Genomic DNA, 10,109 nt, shown 5'->3' on the forward strand with positions numbered 1-10,109 from the left:
CATCAATAAATTTTTGATGAAGGCAAGTTAACCAAGGCAAAGTAATTCCCTTTGTTATGACAGTTTGACTAGAATGTATACTCTTAGAGAACTGCCTGTAGCATTGAGAACTATGTGACTTGTTTAGCTTTCTACAACAAGTTTATATCAGAAATAAGATTTATTATGCAGGCTTTCTCACTTCAATGTTGGTTCTCTATTCACTAAACTACACTGCCATTGTGTACACAAATTAATCTCCAAAACAGAATGACAATTCTCTACAATCTAGTCCTGAACCCAGATATGAAGATGTTTGCTATATCCACTATACAACTCAAGTAAGAGCTATACTATATCACTATTGCTAGTACTGACTGAGGGGCAGCTAGATGACAATAGAGAGATCTGGACCTATGAGTTCAAATCCAATATTACTAATTGTATGATTCTGGGCATACCTGATTTGCCTTCATTTCCTCATCCGTAAAATGAGATGGAGAAGGAAACTGAAAACTACTTCAGTACCTCTCCAAGAAAATCCAAATGGCATCAGTAAGAATCAAACACAACTGAATCAAGAAAATCCAAATGGCATCAGTAAGAATCAAACACAACTGAACAAATGATGAAGTATTTAATATAGCCTTTTTGAATTGGTGCAGCAGGGCAAGTAATTCATGATATTTCTGAAGAGGTTGTAGAGTGAGGGTAGGGAACCCCACCATAGTAAGAGTAAGCAAAAGTCCATTGCCCAATAAACAAGCCTTAGTCCAAAGGACCAGTTAGTAATAATGTTTGAAATGTATGCCAAGCTATTTACTAGCTGTTGAGCTAAGTGCATTCAAAACAAAGAGCACCCTAAAATTCAGGTTCAAGAATAAAAGATATTATATTGGCTGCATAAGCATCAGCAAATGGTTGTAGGAGGTTGTAGGGTCCTATGATATTCGGTCCTTTTCGAAATTGCATGTGCCTAACACTTTACGTTTGATAAGAGTAAGGAAAGCTGCTGCTAGGAGAATTGGGATAATATATAGTAAGAGGTTTAAAATAAACATAACGAAGTGTTGGGCTATATAAAGAAAATTCTGATTTGATGTATTTTCCATTTTATAAATACAGAAGGATTGTAAAGACCACCCATAGAGATTCAAGGCTATCCCCATTCTCCAGCTTTTGGTGAACTACTTATGTAACTATTTCCCTCATTATTATCTTCAATAACAATTTAGGATTTTATGCAATATGGACAAGAATGGACCAACAGATAAAAGCATGGAGTCTTCTAGAAACATTGACTTCACTGAATAATTGCATGTTCTTCAATCAATTAAAAAGTATTTATTAAATGCTTATGCCAGGCATATGCTAAGAACTAAGTATCAGTTGATTGATTGTGTGCCCTTTGTTCTCAAAGAAGACAAAAATGACATCATTGTGTAATCATCAAGGAACAGTGTGTCCAACTGTAGCTGATCAAATCAATATTAGCTCAGAAGTATCCACCACTGGTGGAGCACAAATAGTTCATATGAACCTTTGGAGTGGAGATGTCTCTAAGTTTGCTCATCTCACATTTCTTTTGAGTTACTGCAATTCTGCTTTGCTCATAGAATACATCACCTTCTTTCATGCAGACACACTATGTTGTTCAGCCCTGTGCCAGTGTCTTCCATATTTTATAAATGGATTCCAAAGTTCTTCAGAAAGACCTTGAAAGCAACCTTGTATTGCTTCTTTTGGCCTCTATGGGAAAACTTGTCTTGTATGAGTTCTCCATAAAGTACTTTTTTAAAGCAAACATACATTTGGCCATTCAAACCAACATAGCCAGCTTATCAAAGTTGTGCTTTTCTGCTGTAGGGTTTGCTTGTCAGTTCAGCTCAAGAAAAGAATTCAATGTGTCATACCTTATCTTGACAGGTGATCTTCAGAATCTTCCTAAAATAATTTAGGGTTTTGCTTTTTTTTTTGTTTGTTTTTTGGCTGAGGCAATTGATGTTAAGTGACTTGCCCAGGGTCACACAGTTAGGAAGTATTAAGTGTTTGAGACCAAATTTGAACTCAGGTCCTCCTGACTTCAGGGCTGGTGCTTTCTCCACTGTGCCACCTAGCTGTTCCTTCCTAAAAATAAGTTAAATGGAATGATTTAGTTTCCCATCCAGGTTTCACAGGCATACAACAATGATGTTAGCACAATAGATATTTACACCTTTAATTTAGTGAGCAACCTAATACTTCCCTCTCACACTTTCTTCCAGATCCTCCCAAACACTAAGCTAGTTCTGGCAATGCAGGTATCAATCTCATCATCTATGTGTACATGGCTGGAAAGTATACTGCCAAAGTAAGTGAATTTATCCACAACATTTAAAATTTTTTCATTTGTTGTAACCAATGGTTCCAATATGCATGATATATCTATTGATCCTCTGTTTTCTTGATGTTAATTGTCAGACTATAATTAGTAGAAATGGCAGAGAATTAATCCACATTCTGCTGTCTCTCAGCCTCAGAGGCTGCATTGAGTGCACAATCACTTTCACACAAAAAGCCACATACCAACTATCTTTCCAATTTAGTATTTATTGACTTGTAACTTTTTCAAGTGAAATAATTTACCATCAGTGTGACAGCTGACCTTAATGACATTTTCTTCTTCATTGAAGGCATCTGACAACATCATTTAAACATCACACTAAAAAACATGGGAAGAAACAGAGTTTTGCTTCACTCCATTCCTGACTGAGAAAGTATCAGAGCATTATCTATTGTACATGCTAGCGTGAAACTGAAGTACAATACTGACGAACTTTTCTGTACAACCAAATATTGTTATGACCTTCGAAAAGCTCTCACAACTGACAGACCAAAGGCCTTAGTCAGATTGATGAATACTGTGTACAGATCTCTGCTCTTGGCATTTTGTCTGGAGTTGCTAAGCAGCAAACACCATATCAATCACTCTTTGGCCTTTTCTGAAACCATACTGGTACCTGAGAATCTAGAAAATGGTCTAGGTGAAGGATTAGCCTATTAAGGAGGACTGTGACAAGAATCTTGCCATCAATGAATAAAAAAAAATGCTTTGTGATTGTAACAGAACAATCTATTTCCATTACCTTTAATAGAAATGGACAATGGAAACATCCATGAACTCCAAGAGGATAATCTTCTCTTGCATTGTAACCAGAAAAATCTCAGTAAGATTTTGTAGGAGCAGTGGACCCCCCTACCTTGTAAAATTCAACTGGAATAGAATCAGCACCAGACGCTTTGCCACATGAACTAATGGTATTCAAATGTCTTCTTCAGTTGGAAATTCAATTGGAGAAGAACTGACTTCAACCTGAGGTTGATTCTCTTCAAGAAGCATCTGATCCCAGTGGTAAGGCAAAAGTCGAGATGACTAGCAATGGCCTGGGATGCAGTAAATGAATTTGGCATCTCTTTTTTTATTCCCAGTGCCTAGCATAGTACCTGGCACACGGTTAGCAAATAGTAAATGCTAATTGATAAGTTGACTGATGGAAAAACTAACATGAATATATTAAAATTAATATACATTTAAAATATATACATAATATATACATAATAGGTCACAATATAATCCACTATCCCATTCCTTCTAGTATAAAATGTTCATGTTTATTAATGTATATTGTTTTTATATTCCAATTTTTTAAAATGCTCCATCAGATTGGCTAAAAATTCTAGTAGGGGAGAGTGACAGATGTTGAAAGTGGTTGTGGAAACATTGGGATACTAATAGACTGTTTGATTTCTTGAATTGTGAGTTGATCCATCCACTTTGGAGAGCAATCTAGAATTATGTTCAAAATTGCTATAAAATTGATATTGTATATCCTTTGATCTAGCAATATCACCCCAGGTGATAAGGACAAAAAGGAAAAGAACCTATATGCTCTAAAATATTTATACAGACCTCCCTAAATGGATCCACAAAAAATAAGAGAAAATCAAACCATCCCATCAATCAATAAGCATTTATTAATCATGTACAATATCTTGGGAACTGTGCTAAGCACTAGGGATACAAAGAGAGGTAAAAAAACAGCTTTTGTTGCTGCCCGATTTGATTAGGGACGTATATTTTAGGTATGTGTCAGCTAATTACAGAACGGATGATATCTTGCAGCAAATTTAAAATGAGAATGAAAGGAACATTCCATTCAGAAAAATAAGAAAAATTAGAATATATATGTAAATTGTGCACAATATTAATAAGATGTATATAGATACAAATCTATGACTCAATTTGGATTTATAAAAGAGAGTAATACAGAGAGAGAGAAAGAGAGAGAGAGAGAGAGAGAGAGAGAGAGAGAGAGAGAGAGAGAGAGAGAGAGAGAGAGAGAAACAGAGAGAGACAGAGAGGGAGAGAGAGAGGGAAAGGGAGAAGGGGAGGGAGAAGGAGAAGAGGGAGAAGGAAAGGAAGGAAGAGAGGGGGAGGGAAAGGAGGAGAGAGAAGGGGAGAGGGAGAGGGAGAAGGGGAGGGAGAGAAGGAGATGAAGAAGGGGAGGGAAAGAGAAAGAGGGAGAAGGAAAGGGAGAGAGGGAGGGGGAGAGAAAGAGAGAGATTAAATTCCACATGGTAGCCAGATTTTCTAGCCTACATGACAACTTGACTAAAATTTTACCTTTCTTATCCAATATTTTGGCATCATACACCCATATTTTAAGAACCTAGAAGATTAAAAAACCTTTTAAAATCTATTTTGCTTAGCTATTTTGATTTCTTGAATTGAATTTTTTGTGTGAAAACCTAATTAAGTGACAAATTTGTTGCATTCATTGTAGCTCAATCAACCATATCTATAAACAACTTAACTGTTCAGACACAAAACCATAATTCTATTCCTGCTATCTCTTAAGCAGCCTTATAGTCAAACATTAAGCATTGTACACAGAAAGAAATATTCCAAAATGGTGATCTTATACTCCCAAACCTACAAAGTAATTGTAAAAATGAAAAAACCAATAAAGAGTGAATTATTCATTTCATCCTAAAGGATGTCCACCCATTGATGGATACTTTGCTTCTGAAAAAGAATTTTTTTGTTTTACAAATATGAAAACTTGAAGAAGATTCTACTTTTGCAATGATAATATCCCTCAAAATATTCCTGAGAGGTATTAACACTCATATCCACAAATGTACATACCTTTAAAAAACAAAACAATTGATTCACTGAATTTTACAATTCATATATCAGTTCATACATATATTCAATTTCCTGCTTAGGAGAGCAAAAGTTAAATTGGCTAAACTACTTGTGGTATATGTCTTTGTGAACCCATTTGATATTTTCTTGGCAAAGATACTGGAGTATTTGCCATTTCCTTCTCCAGCTCATTTTATAGATGATGACAAACTGAGGCAAACAAGGTTAAGTGATTTACCCAAGGGATATCTGGTTAGTATTTGAAACTAGATTTGAAAGGGGAGGGGAAGGAAGGAGAGAAAAAAAATTTAGAACTTGAAATTTTTAAAAATGAATGTTAAAAGTTGTTTTTTACATGTAATTAGAAAAAATGATTTTTTTTAAAAGGAAAACAAAATCTAAAAATAAGGGGAAAAGTAACTACATGAAGTCATCAATCTATTTTCAGTAAACCAGTGTTATTAAGTTCCTGCAAGATATGGGCAGCAAGTTCTACGTCTCCTTCAAAAGGAAATTATGGGAGGGGGGGACAGTTGTTTAAAAATTATTGACATTCAAAATCTGTCTTTCTTTATAATCACCAAATCCTTGACACTAATGGCTTTCAACAGCAACTTTCCTTTGTTCATTTTTTCCTTGTTATGGTCATTCCATTTATTCCATTGCAACCTGGCTATTGTCCATTTCTACCTAAACCTTGCTATTTCCTTAACTTTTACTCCTTTCCCATCATTCTCTACACCTTGAAAAAGATGTGTGTTTAATTCATAGAGCTATCACATAGCACAGGAAGTAAAGCTTATGTCTATCACAACTCATAACACAAATGCTAAACCATGAAGTGGTAGAAAGCTGATACTTACTAAAGCTCTATTGAGAATTGACTCCTTGAATATTTTTACAGGATAGAATTTCTGCCCTGAATCCTATTAAATTCAAGATTTAGCCCAGATCTGGCACAAACCAAAGGATCACATTTTAAAGGTATCAGGGAATATATGTTACCTGATAGTCCAACTTATTACTTCCTATGCAGATTTCTTAAACTTTTTCTTCTCACAACCCTTTTCTTACATGATACAAACAAGTATATAAAATAAGTATACAAATCAAACATTTATTAATAATAAATAATAACTTTTCAAGTCCGATATTCAGATACAAGATCCCACATGGGGTTGTGAACCAGTTTATGAAGTTGGGTCCTATAGCACAAAGTCTCAACTTCATTTTTAGTCTATCCAATTACAAAGTTAGTATCTTTCAGGTAAAATATCATCACCAGCAGGGCCTAATTTAGGGGGTCCACATCATTTATTTCTTATGTTTAAGAAGAGATAGATGAAAACAAAGAAAAGCATAGCTCAAATCTGCTGGTTTTGATATAGGCTGCCAGTGGCTGGGTTTAAATTATCCTGATTTCTCACATGAGCAAATATAATCCCAATTAAAGTTTTGTTACCTACATCTAATGCAATGTCAGTGCCAAACATGGGGCAGGGGGAATGAAATGTAAGGGTATAAGGATAGGTGTAGAGATTATAGTTATCCCATACTGAGTTAACCATAGGATTATACTCACAAGATATTAACAGCCAATTCAGTTTTAAAATTCTACAGAGGATTAAAAAGAATTGTAGACTTTCTTATACCTATAAGAGCATAATCAAGGAAGGTTATTTTGCTCTCTTTCTTTCTTAGCTTGAATTATTGCTTTTCTTTAATAAAAGCCATAATGAAGTAGGCCCTTCTCACCCTAATTCTTTCCTACTTTCACATAAGTTTTTAGCCCAGATCTGAAAGAAAGGAATAGGTTGTGAAGAGCTCTTACTCTCAGACAGACATGTAAACTTTGAAAGGAAATATAGTCAGTGAAGCAGTGCACAAACATAAAGTGCTTACTATGTTCCAGGCACTGTACCAAGCATTGAGAACACAAAGAATAAAATGGTTCCTGTCCTCAAAAAGCCCACAATCAAATGAGAGAGACAAAAATGGAAAGTAATTTTTGGGGGAAAAATTTGAGTGAAAAGAGAGAGTTTCTGCAGTTGGTGAGATTTGAGCTAAATAGAGGCTAAGGAAGCCAGTAAGCAAGAACAAAGATGGGAAAGCATTCCATGGATGGGGTTGCCCCCATTCATGGAGTGGAGATAGAGTATGCAAAGTTCAAGAAATCTGTGTTTTAAATGTCAAATAGAGTATTTTATATTTGATCTTTGAGATACTAGGAGCCATTAGAATTTACTGAGTATGAGGGTGACATGGTTAGTATTGTGCTTTAAGAAGATCACATTGGCAGCTAAGTAAAGAATGAATTAGAATCAACCATGCTAGAGAGCCCAAGAGGCTATCAAACTGTACATACCCTTTGATCCAGCAGTTTCTCTATTGGACTTATATCCCAAAGAGATCATAAAAAAGAGAAAAGAACCCACATGGACAAAAATGTTTGTAGCAGCCCTTTTTGAAGTATCAAGGAACTAGAAACTGAGAGGATGCCCATCAGCTGGGGAATGGCTGAATAAGTTATTGGATATGAATATTATGGAATATTATTGTTCTATAAGAAACAATCAGCAAGATCATTTCAGAAAGGCCTAGATAGACTTACATGAACTGATGCTAAGTGAAGTGAATGAATATTATATATAATAACAAGATTATATAATGATCAATTTTGATGGACATGACTCTTTTCAACAGAAAGGTGATACAGGTTAGTGGTGATGGAGAGAGCTATCTGCACCCAGAGAGAGAACTGTGAGGACTAAGTATGGATCACAACATAGTATTTTGTGTATATTACAACATAGTAACATATATTGGATTGCTTACCATCTCAGGGACAGAAAGGGGGAAGGGAAGGAAAAAAATTAGGAATACAAGGTTTTGCAGGGGTGAATGTTGAAAACTATGTATATATTTTGAAAACAAAAGGTTTTTTAAAAAGAAAAAAGAAAAAAAGGAATGGATTAGAATGACACCTGGTAACACAGGCCAAAATAATGTTTGGGTGAGAAAAGAAGTATATTATTGACGTTGCAAGGTAGAAACAACCCTTGGCAACAGGTAAGAAGAGAGTTGAGGATAACTGTTATGTTGTGAAATTGAATGTAATTGGGAGAATGGTGGTATCCTTGATGGTAATGGGGAAGTTGGGAGACTTTGCAGAAAACACATATTGAGTTTGAGATGCAAATGGGAAATCCAGGAAAATCAGTTGATGATGCAAAACTGAAACTCAGTAGAGAGGGAGATAAGTTGAGAAAAGACTTGATACCAGCTTCTGTAAGTTCAAACTAAGTATTTTTATAAAAGGAGGCACTGAAGAGTTAACAAAAAGAAGTTTCCTTAGTTCTACTGTAGCAAAATTACATGTAGGTATATATATCTGAACAGATATGCAAATGTGTCAACAGAGAAGGTTGTAGTAACTCTTGTAGTCTTCTAGCATCCACAAAGTCTATGTGAGTGGGATTTTTTATGCCCAAAGGTGACCAGGAAGCAGGAACATGACAGACCCAGCTTAGAGCAGCTTAGGAAATAATAATTAAATTTACATTGTGAATATCTCAGGAATTGGCAATCTCAATAAATCATGGTTTGATTTGTTATTTTGCCAGTCATTTAGACTTAAGAAAATGATGAAGAAAATATTAATAATTCAGATCAAACTTAAATTCTATGTCCATATACATTTTGGGGGGAGAGCCAGTTGTCGGATTGCCCCTGTCAGGAAGCCATGTCAATACAGCTAAAGTCTATCAAGAATTTACATCAAGTAGGCACGGCTAGATCCTTACCTTACCCTAAGGCCAATCAAGAGTCAGCTTTATCATCTTTTAAGGAAAAATTTAACCTAACCCATGTGGGGAAGGAAAGAGGAAGGGAAGGGAAGAAATTCTGTTTCTACCACAGTCTAAAAAAGTAGATCTGACAGCCATCTACATAAAAATGATAACTATCCACGGGAGTTGATGAGATCACCAAGAGAGATCCTAAAAAGTGAGAAGTGAAGAGGACAAAAGAGAGCATTTTGCAGGACATCTCCAAGTTAATGGACACGAGCTGGGTGAAGTATCAAACTGGAACCCAGGAGAGAGATTAGGGCTAGTTATATAAATCCAGGGAAAATCTGCACAGAGATGATAGATTCATAAAGTATGATATAATGGAAAAACTACTGCTTATTCAATTGATTAGTAGGCATAATTTCAAGTGAATAAACCTTATCCCCTGCCGTCTTAAGCCTCCCAGATGGTTTGCCATGGAGCCACTTCTATTGCCAGCTAAACAAAACCTGAGCCATTAGCAATTAAATGTCTTTTCTTTTTATTACTCATTTCAGCACTATAGTTTTATGGAAGCAGAAAAGAGGTTAACTTGAGATAATATACAATAATGTCTTTATCACTCAACCAATTCATAACCAATATGATGCATTCACTAAGATGTATAATTTTCCCCAAAATAAACATTTTCAGGTCCTTCAACCCATTTTCATCTGGCATGGTTCCTAGTGCTCTTATCCTTTGGCTCATTCACTTCTGAACAGACTTGCTTGTATACTTATATATCCCAAGAATTAAATAGAGTACTACAAAAAGAACTAGTACAGATTAGGATTTAATAGGACTACTGACCTACTTAATCTCCTTTTTGACTCTTTCATTAGAGCCTAGACTATATAGCTCTAATATACCTCTGATGGTAAGAAAGAATTAAGAAGCCTCTTGAGAAGGGGTGAAGGAGAAGAGTGTAAAAGCTTTCTTGAAGCTTAATAAAAAAAAAAAAAAAACCCTAAGATCTTGGCAACTGGTTCTATCACTTCTTGGCAAATAGAAGAAGAAATGGAAACAGTATCAGATTTTATATTCTAGACTCTTAAGATTGCTACAGCCAGCAATTACAGCTATGAAATTAAAAGATACTTGCTTCTTGG

The sequence above is a fragment of the Sminthopsis crassicaudata genome, chromosome 6 (genome assembly GCF_048593235.1).
Source record: "Sminthopsis crassicaudata isolate SCR6 chromosome 6, ASM4859323v1, whole genome shotgun sequence".
NCBI classification, from domain to species: Eukaryota; Metazoa; Chordata; class Mammalia; order Dasyuromorphia; family Dasyuridae; genus Sminthopsis; species Sminthopsis crassicaudata.